The sequence below is a fragment of the Oryctolagus cuniculus genome, chromosome 15 (assembly GCF_051225735.1).
Source record: "Oryctolagus cuniculus isolate XC-2025 breed Fujian yellow rabbit chromosome 15, ASM5122573v1, whole genome shotgun sequence".
Lineage (NCBI taxonomy): Eukaryota > Metazoa > Chordata > Mammalia > Lagomorpha > Leporidae > Oryctolagus > Oryctolagus cuniculus.
The window spans coordinates 85,061,669-85,079,765 of record NC_142881.1 but is presented as its reverse complement, the minus strand read 5'-3'; the positions used below and the strand labels follow the sequence as shown (position 1 = coordinate 85,079,765).

The 18,097-nt window shown below is 45.6% G+C and overlaps 1 protein-coding gene across 5 annotated transcripts in view; it reads right to left on the bottom strand.

Annotated features, from left to right (window-relative positions):
• Window positions 1-17,803, bottom strand: part of MAPK8 (mitogen-activated protein kinase 8) — a 134,847-nt gene extending 117,044 nt beyond the window's left edge. Inside the window, exons 1-2 of one of the 5 annotated variants that reach the window (XM_089314157.1) lie at window positions 17,603-17,793; window positions 16,177-16,344 (exon numbers count right to left, since the gene is read on the bottom strand). The gene's annotated coding sequence lies outside the window, so the exon portion shown is untranslated. Of the gene's footprint in view, window positions 1-16,176; window positions 16,345-17,602 lie in introns of all 5 variants that reach the window. The other 4 variants (XM_051837528.3, XM_051837529.3, XM_070058104.2 and 1 more) reach the window with 4 other exon arrangements.
• Window positions 17,804-18,097: the final 294 nt, after the last annotated feature.

Sequence of the window (18,097 nt, the reverse complement as noted above, 5' to 3'; positions counted from 1 at the left end):
ACAATCCTCAGCCAAGTGATGAAGGCCAATATCAACAGTTACAAATCGTGTTAACAGTATGTGACCTGGATCCTCTGTGATAGAAACAGCACTTTACCCCTGTGCTCCTCGTTCCAAAACCCCTTAACCCACATTTAAAAATGAGAAAAACATGTCATACATTCCAACAAAAGGACATACTACAAAACACCTGAAAGGTACTCTTCAAAACTGTTACAGTCATCAAATAGCAGGAATATCTGAGAAACGAATTCACAGCTAAAAATTCTGAGGCATGACAAATGACGTTTTGGATAGGATTCTGTAACAGAAAAAGGACATAAGGGACCAACATCACGGTGTACCAGGTTGGGTGACCTCCTTGGATGCCAGCATCCTATATGGGTCCTGGTTCCAGTCCCAGCTGTTCCATGCTAATGTGCCTGGGAAGGCAGCAGAGTATGGTCAGGATGCTTGAGTCCCTGCAGCCACATAAGAGACGTGGAGGAAACTCCTGGCTCTGGCCTGGCTCAGCCCTGGCCAATGTGGCCATTTGGGGAGTGAACCAGCAGAGAAAGGGTATCTCTCTCTGTGGATCTACCTTCCAAGTAAATAAATAAATATTTTTAAAAAGAAAAAGAACACTAAGCAATAACTAAGGAAATATAAATAAACTATGGACTTTGGTTAACAACAGTGTATCAATAACTTCAATAACTGTAGCAAATCTACCATACTAAGAAACTGACAATAGGAGAAAGGTGGGTGTAGGGTATACAGGAACTCTAATGTTTCCAATTTTTGTGTAAATCTACAACTTCTAAAAATAACATCTATTTTAAAGAAAGAATAATGGCTGAAACAATCATAGAACAATGAAAAAGCAAAAACCTGTGATACTGGAAGAAAGTTATTTGCCCCTGTCAACCAATTTCCAGAATAAAGACTAGAAATACTTATCTCCTAAGTATCTACCTCATCTTGTTAGAAGAACGTAGTTCAATCCTTGTGGAGAAGGGGAAGGTGTTCTTAACTTTGAAAAGTTGGTTAATGTATCTGGGAAGATGGTAGGGTTAGAAAAAGCACCACTTTAAGCCCAAATGAAATCAACAGATTCAGACAGAGCTCATCCACAGATGCTAAGAACATGATGTAAAAGGCTGCTGGGAAACAGAACAAGCCATTATTGTAGGAAATAAAAGCACACAAACACAAAATTGTAGCATGTTAAAAGCAACTAAAGCAGGGGCTAGTGTTGTGGTGCAATGTTGCCTGCAGTGCTGGCATCCCAGAGGGGGGCCAGTTCAAGTCCTGGCTGCTCCTCTTCGATCCAGCTCCCTGTTAAATGATCCTGGGAAAGCAGTGGAAAATGACCCAAGTGCTTGGGTCCCTGCACCCACATGGGAGACAGGATGAAGCTCCTGGCTCCTGGCTATGGATTGGCCCAGCTCAGGCTGTTGCAACCATTTGGGAAGTGAATCAGTGGATGAAAGATCCCTCTCTCTGTCTCTACTTCTAACTCTGCCTTTCAAATAAAAACAAATCTAAAAAAAAGAAAAAAAAAAGTGACTAAAGCAACAACAATCACTTTCAATCCTGGTTCCAGAAAACCAGTTACAAATTGATGGACCTTTGGGAGGACAGGGACAGAACAAGATGGCAAAATAGTACCCTCCAATGATCATCCCTTCCATTATCCCCACTCTCACACATAAAAATATCAATTTGAACTATAAGACATGCAGGAAAATACTTTCACAGGAACTAAGGAAAACAGATGAGAATTCACAGTACCTGAGTACAACATAAAGTGACCTTCTGAGAAGACAATAAGCCAAATTTCAATATAGACTACAAAAAAAAAAAAAAAAAAAAGACCTACAGAGGATCCAGATAAAGGGAGTTATCAAACACAGCTATGCTTAAAATATTCAAAGAAACTTCTTTTAAAAATTGAGAATCAAGAAAGATGGGCCCAGTACAAAACCCAGCTAATTTTGAAATTTAAAATCATACTGCACTCCATAATCCTTACATTCATCTGTGAGGCTTGAAGGATTCCTTAAGCTGGTTTTTTTTGTTGTTTTTTTTTTGTTTGTTTTTTGTTTTTTTTTGTTTTGGACAGGCAGAGTTAGTGAGAGAGAGAAACAGAGAGAAAGGTCTTCCTTCCGTTGGTTCACCCCTCAAATGGCCGCCATGGCTGGAGCCAGGTGCTTCCTCCTGGTCTCCCATGCAGGTGCAGGGCCCAAGCACTTGGGCCATCCTCCACTGCCCTCCCGGGCCACAGCAGAGAGCTGGACTGGAAGAGGAGCAACTGGGACAGAATCCAGTGCCCCAACCGGGTTTAGAACCTGGAGTATCGGCGCCACACGCGGAGGATTAGCCTAGTGAGCAGTGGCGCCAGCTTGACTTAAGCTGTTCTAAACCCTCCTTACTACACTTAAATACACATGCAACCAAAAAGAACACTTTACCCACTAATTTAAGAAAAATCAACTACCCAATTTAAAAGGAATTCATACACCCACGTATAGGCCCTCTATCCTGCCTTTTCTGTATGTTTTATGAAAGGGAACATACTCCAATAAGTTGCCACAAAAGAATGAGGTTCTCAAACATTTTATATCATAACCCATTACATACATACCTCTGTGTATATCTATATAAAAGTATACTTACATGGGGCCGGTGCTGTGGTGCAGTGGGCTAACGCCCTGGCCTAAAGCACGGGCATCCCATATGGGTGCTGGTTCAAGACCTGGTTGCTCCACTTCCAATCCAGCTCTCTGCTATGGCCTGGGAAAGCAGTGGAGGATGGTCCGAGTCCTTTGGCCCCTGCACTCACGTTGGGGACCCGGAGGAAGCTCCTGGCTCCTGGCTTTGGATCAGCCCAGCTCTGGCCGTTGCGGCCAGTTGGGGAGTGAACCACTGGATGGAAGATATCTCTCTCTCTCTCTCTCTCTCTCTGCTTCTCCTCTCTGAGTAACTCTCACTTTTAAATAAATAAATCTTTTAAAAAAAGTATATTCACAAATTTAATTGAAACACAACTTTCAAAAAATAATTCTGAGCTGCAATAATCAAGATAGTGTTGCTAGAATAAGAATATATAGATCAACGGAACAGAATCAAGAATCCAGATACAGGCTTTTTTTTTTTTTTTTTTTTTTTAAACAAGATTGTGAAGACAGGGCTGGTTTTTAGGTACAGTAGTTTAAGCTGCAGCTTGAGACAACAGTTCAAGTTCTGGCTGCTCCACTTCTGATCAGCTCCCTGCTAACGTACCTGGTAAAGCTGCAAATGATGGCCCAAATGTATGAGTCTGGGCCATCCACATGGGAGACCCGGGAGAGGGGAGGGAGGAGGGGGGGAGGGGGGAGAGGAGGGGAGGAGAGGAGGGGAGGAGAGGAGGGGAGGGGAGGAGAGGAGGACAGGGGAGGAGGAGGGGGAGGGAGGAGGAGGAGGGGAGGGGGGAGGAGGAGGGGAGGGGGGAGGAGGAGGGGAGGGGGGAGGAGGAGGGGAGGGGGGGAGGAGGAGATGAGAAGGAAGGGAGGAAGGGAAGAGGAGGGGAGGAGGGAAGGAGGGGAGAAGGAGGGGAGGAGGAGGGGAGGAGGAGGGGAGGAGGAGGGGAGGAGGAGGGGAGGAGGAGGGGGGAGGGAGGGAGGAGGAGGAGAGGAGGAGGGAAAGAGGAGGGGAGGAGGGAGGGAAAGAGGAGGGGAGGAGGGAGGGAAAGATCTTCCTTCTGCTGGTTCACTCCCCAGATGGATGCAACAGCCAGGGCTGGGCCAGGTGGATGCCAGGAGTTTCATATGGGTCTCCCACATGGGTGCAGGGGCCCAAAAACTTGAGCTATCCTCTGCTGCCTTCCCAGGCAAATTAGCAGGGAGCCAGATCAGAGGTAAAGGAGCCAAGACTCCCAACCGGTGCCCATCAAGGATGCCGGTGCTGATGATAGCGGCTTAACCCACTGGGCCACAGCACCAAACTCAACAAACACATTCTAAAGTTAGGTATGGTGTGGCTGCATTATTTATGAAAAAACTAAAAAAAAAAAAAAAACTTTAAAATACTTTAACAGATAAATTACAATGGCATGTGAGTTATATCTCAGTAAAATTGTTAAAAAAAAGTTAGTCCCTTACTGTAACACACTCTGGTATCTTCTATTTCCCTTAAAACTAACTCAAATGGTGATCTCCTAAATTCATTCCACAGCCCACTAATGCAATTTGAAAAGCGCTGCCACGGAGCCCTGTAATACCAGAACTGACACCCAGCATCTCCTATTATAAACACTAATCTCACCATGCCTCACATCCATGCTTATCTCAGTTACCAAACAAGGGAACTGTCTTCTTGGCCATCCAGTTTACCCTCAGTTCACAACGTCATCCTTCCAATTTGCCCAATTCCTCATCTTTCCCAATTGCTTTTCTTAGCCTGAGATTCCTAACTTGTGACAAGTATATTTAGTCAACGACACTGTCTTTTCCCTTCCTGTCTACTCTCCCTCATTCACTGAGGACATCAGCAACTGGTTCATACCATGTATCCTTACTCCCCACCATCTGCGGACTTCACCATCACTCAGACTGACCTTTTAATACTCCGGCCTCTATAACTCATTGGCCTCCTCCTTTCTACAGACCTGTTCCTCAATCCCACCTCAGCAACCCACACTCAGGGTCATCCTGGGTTGTCAGCACCAGCACTTACTGCACCTGTGAAATCTTTCAGGCATTCCATTCTGACCATGAGTCAGTCCTTCCAGTTCATTCAACCACTCTAGCCTTGTCCCTGCAATAAAATTCTAAATGAAATTTCCCACACAATGACACCATTTCTTATTTATCGTGACTTCATCTTCTTTTCCACCCATGTTAGATTTCATGATTCGTCACCACTCCTGCAAGCACTCCCTTGAAAAGGCCTCATTTCCCTCATCCCCTTTTCCTTCCTTTATACTGCTGATCAGTTTTATGTGTCAACTTGGCTAGGCTATAGCACCCAGTTGTCCATCAAACATCAGTATCTGTGTTGCTATGAAGGTATTCTGTGGATGTGGATAAATCTTTAAGTACAGGACAGTACCCGACTCAGGGTGGGTCTCAACCACAATCACCTAGAAGACTTTAACAGCAAAAACGGGTTTCTCCAAGGAAGATGAAATTCCATCTCAAGACTGGCATTAGCTCCTGTCCAAGAAATTTCCTATCTTGCCAGCCTTACCTATGTCAGCCTTAAAAAGTCTCACAACTAAGTTCCTGGAATTCTCAGACTGACTGGCTCTCCTTTTTCATTCTGCTTCTTGGGAGAACTGATACACAGGCAAACCCTGAATAAATTTAACTATATCTTATCTGTGCTTCTATCTAATCAGTTACACAATAGTGCTGAGGTGGGGGGTAAAAAAAAATCACAAAACCTGACTAATATCACTTTAATTTCAAGATTTCAAAGATCCATCAATATCCATCAATATTTCTGGGCAAACTGCTTCAAATTTCCCCTACTGACTGCTTCCTGCCCATATGAATCTCATGCTTCACTGAAAAAACAGAAGCAAGTGAAGATGAGAGGAGGCTAAGCCTTCATCTTCCAACCAAGCCTTCTGCATTCCCTCCTGACAGCTGTCTTCTCTAACAAGGGCCAGGTTCTCTAGCTGGATTCTGCACCCTTCCCTGCAGATTTCAGTTCACTCGCTCACTCTCTAGGCCCCCACATTTCCTTTATCAACCCATTTCTTTGTTCCATGACCCAGCATCCCATTTGGGTGTCAGTTTGAGATCCGGCTGCTCCACTTCTGATCCACTTCCCTGCTAATGTACCTGGGAAAGCTGCAGAAGGTAGCTCAAGTGCTTGGGCCCCTGGACCCATGTAGGAGAGTGGGAAAAAGCTCCAGACCCCTGGCTTTGCCTTGGCCCAGCCCCAGCCATAGCAGCCATTTGGGCAATGAACCAGTGGATACAGATCTAATTCTGCCTTAAAAAAACACTTAAGGCCGGCGCCACAGCTCACTAGGCTAATCCTCCGCTTGCGGCGCCAGCACACGTGGTTCTAGCCCCGGTCGGGGCACCGGATTCTGTCCCAGTTGCTCCTCTTCCAGTCCAGCTCTCTGCTGTGGCCCGGGAGGGCAGTGGAGGATGGCCCAAATGCTTGGGCCCTGCACCTGCATGGGAGATGAGGAGAAGCACCTGGCTCCTGGCTTCGGATCAGCGCGGTGCGCCATTGGAGGGCCGCGCTGGCCGCGGCGGCCATTGGAGGGTGAACCAAAGGTTAAGGAAGACCTTTCTCTCTCTCACTGTCCACTCTACCTGTCCAAAAAAAATAAAAAAAAAACAAAAAAAAAAAACAAAAAAAAAAAAAACAAAAAAAAACCTCAAAGTAAAAATTCTTTAAAAAAAAATCACCAAAAATTTCCCACCTAACCCGAGCCCAATTCCTCGTCTATAAAAGGAGAGTAAAGCTGCATACCTTGCAGGGTCCTCGTGTGATGTTTACACAACTGAACACACGATGTAAAGCACCGACGCAGTGCCTGATGATACTGGTAAGCACTGAGAATTAGCTTTTCTATCACTAGGATACTTTGAACTCTTGTTTTCCTGGGATTCTGATTTTTTGTTCCTAGCATACTCGACAACACACAGGTCCCTGAGTAGTGAGCTGCTTCAGCTGTTCTGGTGGGCAGAGAGAGGTAGGAAGTCAGAGAATGAACTAAGTGATCTCCATTAAACAGTGAAATCTGCACTGATCTCAAACACCTGCAATCAACTAGCACATAATTTCTTAAGAATGAGCTACCTCCAACCCAATTAGACCAAATCAAACTCTATCCCTCCATCCCTTCATCTTCCTCAAGCTTTCCTCACTTGCTGAATTTTTTTTGTCAAAATCATTTTTCTAAGCATAACACTATCCTGTGATATTCACTTTCTTCTCACTTATATGTATCTTGTCTGTATGCTCTCCAAAACGAGGCTAAGTAGTATTTTTGGAAATTGCCTCTGGGTGCTCTGTACACAGAAAGGCATCTGTATGTACCACCAAGAGACAAGGAAGTTAATTACAAATCTTGCAGTCGCTATCAAATGGTGACCAACTTGTGTTTTTTAACATTTTGAAAACCAAAGTTTGGGGCCAGTATTGTGGGGTAGTGGGTAAAGCTGCCACCTCTAATGCCAGCATCCCATATGAGGGCCGGTTCCAGTCCCAGTTGCTCCACTTCTGATTTGACTCCTTGCTAACAGCCTGGGAAAAGCAGCGGAAGATGGCCCACGTGCTTGGTCCCCTGCACCCATGAAGGAGACCCAGATAAAGCTCCTGGCTTCGTCCTGGCCCAGCCCCAGCCATTGTGGCCATCCAGAGAGTGAACCAGCAGATGAAGATCTCTCAAATAACTCTTTCAAATAAACAAATATTTAAAAAATTCATTTCAAATGCATTTACTTTAGAGAGAAAATTCAAACATCATTCTAATCACCTTCATAATCCCTCCCCAAATTCACCATTATCCACAGCCTTTAAATATTTAGTAGGTGGGTCTTGTTTTACACATTATGGAGAAAAACTATAATCTTTTAAAATCATTGCTACCAATGCAACAACAACAACAAAAAACCAGGTATATATAAAAATTGGGGAGAGAAAATAAAACTCAAAGGAAATAAAAGCCTAGCATGATTCATATCTGAAAAATAATAAATTCAACCACAAAGCTATTAGAAATACCTAAAAAGATAACTTATTAATACACAAAATAGTCTTCTTATATACAAGATAAAGAATAAAAATAGAAGAAAAATGTCATTTTTAGCCACAAGAAAAATAACAGAAAAACCTAAGTATACAAAACTACTAGTAAAAATGTTTTTAAATGCTATTAGGACTCAAAAAGAGACTTGGACAAGTGATAAGATTGTTTTCCATATTCTTGGACAAAAAGACATAACAAAGCTGTCAATTCTCCTATAAATACAAAGAAATCCTATGGGAGTCTGAATCTATGTAATAAAAGTTAATCATAGCTGTAGGGTGGGGAGAAAGCAATTTGAAAGGGTTTGAGAAATTTTTTTGGGTAAAGGACATGTTCTGTATCTTAACCCAGGGTTACACTTGTAATGTTTATGCATATTACTATATACAAATTTTACCCTACTAAGATAAAAAATAAAATGATCCCAAAAGAAATGGCAACAAGATTGGCAGAGAAGGAGTAGAAACAGGCTGATTCTAAAAACATATAAAATGAATCTGATACAAACCAGGAAAAGAAACTCAAGAAGAAAAGAGATTTAGATCTATCAGAAAACAGTATAAACTACTGTAATTAAAACAATGGGGGCCGGACGGTGTGGTGTAACAGGTAAAGCCGCAGCCTGCAGTCCCAGCATCCCATATGCACACCAGTTCCAGTCCTGGCTACTCCACTTTGGATCCAGCTCTCTGCGATGGTCCGGGAAAGCAGCGAAAGATGGCCCAAGTGCATGGGCCCCTGCACCTGAGTAGACCTGGAAGAAGCTCCTGGCTTCGGATCAGCACAGCTCTGGCCACTGAGGCCATCTGGGGAGTGAACCAGCAGATGGAAGGTATTGATCTCTCTCTCTCTGCCTATGCCTCTCTGTAGTTCTTTCAAATAAATAAAGCTTGCAAGGGGGAGGGGAGGGCAGAATGGACTGGTTTCCAAATGGGCAAATGGGTCAATGAACACAGATGGTCCCAAATACACATGGAAATTCAGTAAATGATAACGGAGGCATTTTAAAATCAGCTAGACAGATTATTTAACAAATGATGTTGGGTAACTGGACAGCTATGTGGTGAAAAAAAAATAAAGTCTGCACATAATTTCCTACTCTAGAAAGGCAAACAGGGGGCCAGTGCTGCGGCTCACTAAGCTAATACTCCGCCTGCGGCGCCGGCACCCCAGGTTCTAGTACTGGTCGGGGTGTCGGATTCTGTCCTGGTTGCTCCTCTTCCAGTCCAGCTCTCTGCTGTGGTCTGAGAGTGCAGTGGAGGATGGCCCAAGTGCTTGAGCCCTGCACCCGCATGGGAGACCAGGAGGAAGCACCTGGCTCCTGGCTTCGGATGGGTGCAGAGCACAGGCCCTGGCAGCCATTTGGGGGGTGAACCAACGGAAGGAAGACCTTTCTCTCTGTCTCTCTCTCTCTCACTGTTTAACTCTGCCTGAAGAAGGAAGGAAGGGAGGGAGGAAGGGAGGGAGGGAGGGAGGGAGGGAGGGAGGGAGGGAGGGAGGGAGGGAGGCAGGCAGGCAAACAGGGGCCCCGGTGCTGTGGCATAGTGGGTAAAGCTGCTGCCTGCAGTGCCAGCATCCCATATGGGCACCGGTTTGAGTCCCGACTGCTCCTCTTCCAAACCAGCTCTCTGCTATGGCCTGAGAAAGCAGTAGAAGATGGCCCAAGTTCACGGGCCCCTACACCCACGTGGAAGACCCGGAAGAAGCTCCTGGCTTCGGATCAGCGCAGTTATGGCCATTGCAACCATCTAGGGAGTGAACCAGCGGATGGAAGACCTCTCTCTTGCTGCCTTTGCCTCTGTAATTCTGCCTTTCAAATAAATGAATGTATTTTTTTTAAAAAAAGCAAACAGCAAATCAGAAAAATTACTTCCAAAAAAATAGCACGGGGCTAATGTAAAAATAAATCCTGCAAATCTAAAATGAACAACAATGTGACAGAAAAATAGACAAGGACAGTTGAGAAGAAAGAAAACACAAACAGGCCTTAAAAGATAAAAAACGTTTAACCTCCTTATTAATATTGAGAAAAGCAGCAGGCAGCTGGATAACCTACAGAAGCTGCACATCAGCAAAATACATCAACATTACAAATGCATACTTATGAATTCCATCTCTGGACATTTATTCTATACATTTCTATAAGAATGAAATGCTGCTCTATGCAAATGAGAATCCATGGATTATCATGTCATGGATTTTGATGGCAAGAAGACAAAATATAAAAAGGAGCTGGTTAAATAAATGGAGTATCTGTATAATGGTGTTCTGGAATAAATGTGTGTATCCCCAAATTCATAAGCTGAAACCCCAACTTCCAATGTGGTGGTATTTAGGAGGTAGTCATGAGGGTAGGGTTCTCACGATGGGATCAGACTCCTTGAAAGAGGAGGAGAAATCAGGACTGTCTCCCGTCCTGTGAGGATACAGCAGGGCAGCCTAGCCTCTATATCCCAGAAAGAATCTTCTCACCAAGCAACCAATTCAGTCAGCACCGTTGTCAACTTCTCAGCCTCTAGGAAAATGACAAATAAATTTCTGTTGTCCAAGCCACCCAATCTGTGATATTTTGTCACAGCAGCCCAAACTAAGACAAATGGAATACTACAAAGCTGTATAAAAAAAAAGTCAGCATGCAATTCATGTAATGGTGATAGTTAAGAAATAACCTCAGGGCCAGCACTGTGGCTCGGAAGGTTAAAGCCCTGGCCTGCAGCGCCTGCATCCCACATAGGTGCTGGTTTGAGTCCTGGCTGCTCCACTCCCCATCCAGCTCCCTGCTCCTGTGCCTGAGAAAGAAGAGGCCCAAGTGCTTGGGCCCCTGCACCCATATGCAAGACTTGGAAGAAGCTCCGGGCTCCTGGCTTCAGCCTGGCTCTGTTCTGGTTGCTGTGGCTGTTTGGGAAGTGAACCAGCAGATGGAAGATCTCTTTGTCTCCTCCTTCTTCTCTAACTCTGCCTTTAAAACAAATAAATCTTTAAAAAAAAAAAAAAAAAAGGAAAAGGAAATAATCTGTAAAACTAGATTAGCTTAAAAAAGAAGCAGAGGATATATATTACATAAGGCTACTTCAAAAATTCCATGGAAAATGGAGTCAAAAGAAAACTTCATTTCAGCACCCCCCCCCAAAAAAAAACCCTCAAAATCCACTCATGAGAAAACTATGCCCAGATTTCAAAACGTTACACCAAAATATATTCATCTTTTACCTTCATTTTCCCACAAACTGTCTTAAGTACCCTGGTACTATATATTTAAGGCACAGAATCGCTCAGTGGCAAGGCAGAAATCCATAAAGCTGTGAAAAATCCAGTTTATAAGTTTAGTACATACTTATTTAGGAGAGAACATAACAAGAACTGGCACTAGACTTTATAATCTTTATTCATTCCATTGACTGCACTATCTGTGCTTTCAATACATATTGAAATATTCACGTTTGATTGTGGGATGCTATCTGCTACCAGGGCTTCCGGATAACATGGCAGATGTACCATACAGTATTGTGTTTCTACAATTCTAAAAAAAGAAACCTTAACTTTGAAATACATCTGGACCAAGGGTTTTGGACAAGGGATCACATATCCATATTTACTTGTGCATACATAAACTATCTTTGGAAGGATTCACAGGAAACTTAACACTGTTTGCTAGGAGAAGAACTGGGTAGCTGGCACAGACTGGAAAGCAGACTTCTGATTTTTTAAACCTTTGGAATTCTGAATTAAAGTGAATGTCCCACTACTCTGTCCACACAAAAATAAAGCAGATCACCAAACCTGACTCTCAAGTCACAAGGAAGTCTACATGGTTGGCAGCTTTTCTTTATCTCATTTTCGGCTGACCCACTGCAGAGACTGATCCTCTGTGCAACAAGTTAGGAAATGGTTGAGTTTCTACCCAATTAATAGCTTCTGAGAAACAGTAATTCCCCATTGTTTTTGATGTCGGATGTCTCCTGCCAAGCAAAACAGGTGTGTGGCTGTTTTCCCTTCCTGGTAGCCCCAGAAATATGCTGAGTGCCACTCTTGGATCTTTCAGCACCAGGAAGCTGATAAGTCCTTACTTCTCAATACTGGAGAAAACTTAACAAAGTACTCCTAGGCGCAGGCGTTGTGGCTCAATGGATTAAGAGCCTTCACTTGGGATGCCCACATGCCATACTGGAGGGCCAAGTACTCCACTTCCAGTCCAGCTTCCTGCTAATGCACCTGGGAGGCCCAAGTGCTTGGACCCTTGCCGCCCACGTGGCAGGATGAAGCTCTGGGCTCCAGGCTTTCGTCTGGCCTAGCCCTGGCTGTCTTCAGGCATTTGGGGAAAGGATGGAAAACCAATCAGCCTGTGTGTGTGTGTGTGTGTGTGTGTGTTAGTCTCTTTCAAGTAGATAGAAACTTTTTTTTTTTTTCCTAAACACAGATCTGGCCTTACGTCTTCAGTCTCAATACAAAAGATTTGAGCATTGCAGTTAGTATGTGAATAGTATCTTTTCTACTATCTGCTTTCTACATACTTATCTGAACATTCTGTTGTATTTCAAAGTGAATTGAGGTAACTACAAGGTTTATTCTTATGATCTGGATTTTGACTAATCTACACCACACTCTCAATTTTAACCTGAGATTAGAAAATATATTTTAAAATGCAGAGCAAAAGACGTCCTCAAACGCCCTATGGCAAAATAGTCTCAGTGAAATGACTAACAGGATTTGATCCCTCGTGCTGTAACATAAACATACTTATGTTTACCCTTATCTACCACCAAATTATACTCAGATCACTAAAGGTAAACACAACCTTCCATCATCTGGCTCCCACATCACTTAATATCTGGTTTCTAAGTAAATACTGCCATGTAAAGCCACTATTATTTCACAGTTACTGTCCTCAAGGAAGGACAAAAAAAGGTATCATTATAACCATAGAAACGCTACACAGAAACTCAGAACAACAAAAAGATAATCTTTCTAGTGCTACTAACAAATAATCTCCCTTGTTTTTCTAGAGGGGTCTAGAAAATGCTTAGTGAACTGTTGTGGTTACCAAGTTTCTGACACATCTGTAATCTTTATGGGGTCAAATATCCCAATAAGATTAAATTAAGATGTCTTTGGGCCGGTGCTGTGGCTCAGTGGGTTAATGCCCTGGCCTGAAGCACCAGCATCCCATATGGGTGCCGGTTCTAGTCCGGGCTGCTCTGCTTCTGATCCAGCTCTCTGCTATGGCCTGGGATAGCAGTAGAAGATGGCCCAAGTCCTTGGGCTCCTGTACCCAAGTGGGAGACCTGGAAGAAGCTCCTGGCTCCTGGCTTCGGATTGGTGCAGCTCTGGCCGTTGCGGCCATCTGGGGAGTGAACCATCAGATGGAAGACCTCTCTGTCTCTACCTCTCTCTCTAACTCTGCTTGTCAAATTAAAAAAAAAAAAAAAAAGTAAGCTGTCTTGGCATTCCACTTTCTTCAAATGTGTTACATGATATAGCTATTCTCAGCTCCTGGATTGCCATTCCTTGGAATATCTGGAAAATAAACCAAGGAAAGTTTAGGCAATTCTCTGCTATTGGAAAGGCCAACAACTGTGTATTAGAGGTCATGGCAAATACGTTCCCTTCAATCTCTGCTTTTGGAACATTTCTGTATTTTAAAGCAGGGAGGACTGCAGGCCCAAATATTAACATAATTCATCTCAGACAATGCAGATTAGATGAGATGATCAAACTGTAAATAAACCTCCCAGAGCTGCAAAGGGAAACAACTGGCATGCTCTTCTGTAGGATTACGATGTACACTGAGAGTCAAGTTGGTTTTAAATTTACTTGACATTTTGCATTTGTTCAAAGTTAAAAATACTAAGTGATAACAATAGTTAAAAATGTCCTGAACACTTAACATCTACCATGTAGGCCTGGCATCGGCGCCAGGCACCTGCAAATGCAACACCTTATTTAAAACTCACAGCCCTAGGTTAATTCAACAGGTCCAAATGTGCTAATTAATCTAAACCAGCCACACCACTGGGATCATGGACTGGAACTTGGGAATGGCCCTAGTCCATATGAGCGATCACTGTGAGGTTTGGGTCCCTCAACTTCTTCAAGAATTGGCCAGTTTTAGCCCAATCTGGTGTACAAGTAAAAGCTAACAGTAGACACAGACATATGTCACATGTATGACATAACCCAATACCTTGAAAAATAGTAGCTAGTAAGATTTTCAAAAGTATCAGATACAATTTTGAAAACCTGGGTTTCAGTGAAATCTGGCCTGCCTAGAGATTTGTAGTGGGTTCTCTGCTTGAGGGAAGCCTCACACATCTTTTCAGAGCACAAGTCCACTGCTTAGATATGGCTCGTATTCCATCCTTGATCATAAGCTTCTTACGGCTAGTGAACCTCCATTTTCATTTCTTTCACAAAGTCTCTGAGAGCAGCAAGTCTCCTTAGAAAGCATGGTGTTGTAGGATGAACAGAATCTACCATTAAAACAATAACAATCTTGAGCTTATGGTTATGCTTTTCTTTTCTAGTCTGGCTAACTCAACAATGTTCTCTGCTAACAACTAACAGAAGCCTAACTTTCACTGCTGTTCTGGACCCCAGCTTCTTTCTGAAGAAACACCTAATTGGGAACAAACTTCTATTTAAAAAAAAAAAAAAAAAGGCATTCCGACAGCCTCAGTTTATAGTTGTAGAACCACCTTGCTTAAGACTCCAAAGTCAGCTAAGTAACAAGTGAACCTAGGTCTGCTCCCAGACCATATTATTTCAATACTCTTGTCAACTTTCAGGTAGTAAAATCTGTTGAATCAGAACTCATTTCTGAAATCAAATTCAAGTTAACCTGCATTAGCGTAAGAATGCAAAGCTTCTAAATATTCAGGTAAAGAGTTCATGACTAAGACAATAAGCATCACAGCTCACTAAAATAGGCAAATGATTCATATCTAAAGTTACACGGTTATAATGACTTCCTTGCATTACATGAATCAGAAAGGCTACTGCCCGTACCAAGGACTTGACCAGAGACCTCGAGAGAGCCGGCATCCTAAAGCCAGACACTATTTCATTCTTCCACACGTGCAACAAAGCATCTCAACCACGCAGATGACTCAAATATGTCAAAACTCAGCGTGATGGCAAAGCCCCAACCGAGGCAGGCGCCTACTCAACAACCTTAATTACCACCAGGATAGTTTGTGACTAGTCATTTAATAACAAATTACTTCAAGTTGTTTCACTAAACACTGTGGATCACCACAGGTCATTTCCGTAATATAAAGTAAGGGTATACTGAAGATTCTAGGTGAATTAATTTTGATACAATTTACTCTTCCTCTGAGTCCTTTTCCAATGTGAAGAGGTATGAAGGACAGTTTCCTGTTCCTCCAGGACACTCAAAGGTGCCCTTTCCAAAGTCATTAAAGGCATGGATTTAGTTAACAGAAGCAGCGCCATCTCTCCCTTTAAAACATTTTTCAAATGCTGAGTGATTGCTAATAGGCATGGGGTTTCTTCCCTGGCTGATGACAATACTCTGGAATTTAAAAGCAGTGATCAATATATAACTTTGTGAACATACTAAAAAAACACTGAAATGGAACACTCTAAAAGGATGAATTTTATGATATGTGAATTAAATGTAAAGAATGCTATTAAAAAAAATTTAGGGAAAAAAAAGCAGCCACAACTCTAGTTCTTTAAATTGCCTGACCAAAGGGTTTTTATCAGTAAGCCCTACTGGATCCTGACATCTGACTAACTTGGTAAAGCAATTAAAATTTGGTATCTCAAGATTATCATTCCGTATTTTAATAAAGTATCACTTTATTATTTCTTCATTTCTACTAGACATCAAACAGTAAGTTCACCTCAACTTCTTTCATATCAAAACAAATGTGAAAATGTACTTAGCAGTGAGTGGGAAACAGCTATAACTTGAATAATTAGGTATTATTTTGAGTTTTAGTCCCACATGCGTCATGAAGTGTTAATATAAGGAGTTAAACATTTCCAATTAATGCTTCTAAAATCCTATTAGAAGTTACATATTTCTAATAAAACATTTACACAGTCTATATCCTTTTTTCTAGCTTTTCTACTGAAAGAAGTAGTCAAAAACCTCTCAATACTTACAAGAAGATAAACGCAATCATTTCAGCCTCCTACTAAAATACCACTCTGTGTGTGTGTACACGTACACGACACGCCTCGGCCCCTACAATCCAACTTACTTTATGAATCACCAGAAAACACTTAGACAAGGTTTTATTTTAGGATAGTGGATGGCCTAGAAGTGACGGGGGGTGGGGGGGGATGGGGGGGAATGACACCAAAGTGATTCAAAAGCCCATAACCCATCTCCTATTATATGAAACCGATCGTTTGGCTATCGCAGGAACCTTCCGCAAACCATATGAACGTTAATAAAAGTTGTATTGAGCACTTACTATTTCCCCGGCTAGAAAAAGAGAAACAGATGGAAGACAGGCCTGCTCTCCAGGAAGTCCCAGGCTTTAGTCAGGCTCAGCACCACAGCCTCGGACCTCCTGGGTTTCACGTTAACCGCGGCGGCCGGGTCTGAGGCAGCCATCCCAAATGACCACAGGGCTCGAAGACTGGGCAAAAAAATAAAAAATTTTTTGAAAGTAAAACCTATTGTGGATTTAGATCAAAGATAACTATCTCCTCGTATAACATTTTACTTAAACTTCCAGAGATTCTGTTAAAAACTAGTAAAATGACCCAGCGCACAACTCTACCTCCACACACGCATCGCTTATATAACCATCTCATTTAAAGGCACATCTGCTACACTGCAACCAAGGCTTCCTCCTCCACTGAGGGCCGTCTTCCCTTTACATGCAAACCTCTCCCCTGTGGGCGCAGTAGGGAGCAGCTGCCGAATGAATGAATGAATGAATGAATGGAACACACGCGCGCGCGCGCGCACACACACACACACACACACACACGGATGTTCTCGCTGCCAAGCAGGCACTGGATGCTTAGCTGACAGACCAGAATTCCACCGGAAAGACCACCGCATCTACAAACAGCGACCACCGGACATTGTCTCCTACCGCGCGGTCAACACGGCGATCCACGCACAGTACAGACGCGAGGGGGAACTTGAAGACGCCACAGTGTCCAAGGCGGCCTCGCTTCCACCACCCGCCGGGGGTCGGGAACGCCAGCGCAGACAAAGCGACGGCACGGTGGGGAGAAGCAGCCCAGAGGTCACCACCGAAGTGACCCGCAGCGGGGACACGCGCGCTGGCCACGCAGGCTCGGGGCCGGGATCGAGGGGCACCCTCCACGCCCGGGCCGCGGGGCCTGGCCTCCCCCAGGCCGCCTTCGACTAGGAAGCCCGCGCACAAAGGAACCTCGCCGAGCGACACGCGCACACACACACACGGTCCCCGTGGGCGCCGGGGCGGGCGCGCGGACCCTGTCGCCAGCGCGCCGGCTCCCGGCGCCGGGGAGTCGGCTGCGCGCCGCGGGCCGCCCGGGCCCCCTTCGCCCAAGTGCTTCCCAAGTTGCCGCCCACCCCCATCTTCTCCTCCCGACGCGCAAGCGGGACCCCCGCGAGGAGGGCGTGCGACGGCAGCGACGCGCGCGCGCGGGCCGGGCCGGGCCGGGCCGGGCCGACCCGGGGCGCCGAGCCGGGGCGCGCGTCCGGCGCCCGCGGCCCCACGCCCCCCGCGGCCGCCCCCGCCTCCGGGGCCGCTATTGTTCCCGCGCCGCCCCCGCCCGCCGCGCGCGCCCGCCCCCACGCCCGGGGAGGGGTTCACGGCTGAGGAGAAGGCGGCGGCGGCCGCACAATAACATAAACACGGCGGGGTCGCCGGCAGCCGCGGCGCCCGCCACACTCACCCGGCAGCGCGGCGAACAGCGACGGGGAAGCCCGCCGGCGGGCACGGGCGCCGTCCGGGCGGTCGCCGCGGCCGTTACCCAGCGCAGCTCGCGGCTCCGCGCTCCAGGCTGCGTCGTCCGGCCTCGGCCGCTCCGCTGAGTAACAGGGACGCGCGGGCCGTCACCGCGCACGCCCGCCCACGTCATCGCGCAGAGCCCCGCCCCCCGCGCCTCCGAGCGGCCCGCGGGGCGGGGCGCCCCGGGGCCCGGATTGCGGGGGCGGGGCCGCGGCCCGGGGGCGGGGCTACCCGCCGCGGAGGTCGCCAGGAGGAGGAGCCCCCGGAGCGCCGCCCGACAGCCGCGTGCGAGGGGCGTGGCCGCGGGCCGGTGCGGGCGGGGTCCCGGTGGCGGCACGTGGCGGCGCGTGGCCCGGGCGGGTGGCGGCTGCCCCGCGGCGGTCCGCTGATGCGCGCCTGCACCTGCAGGGCTCCTCGCCCCGGGCGTGGAAGGTCATAC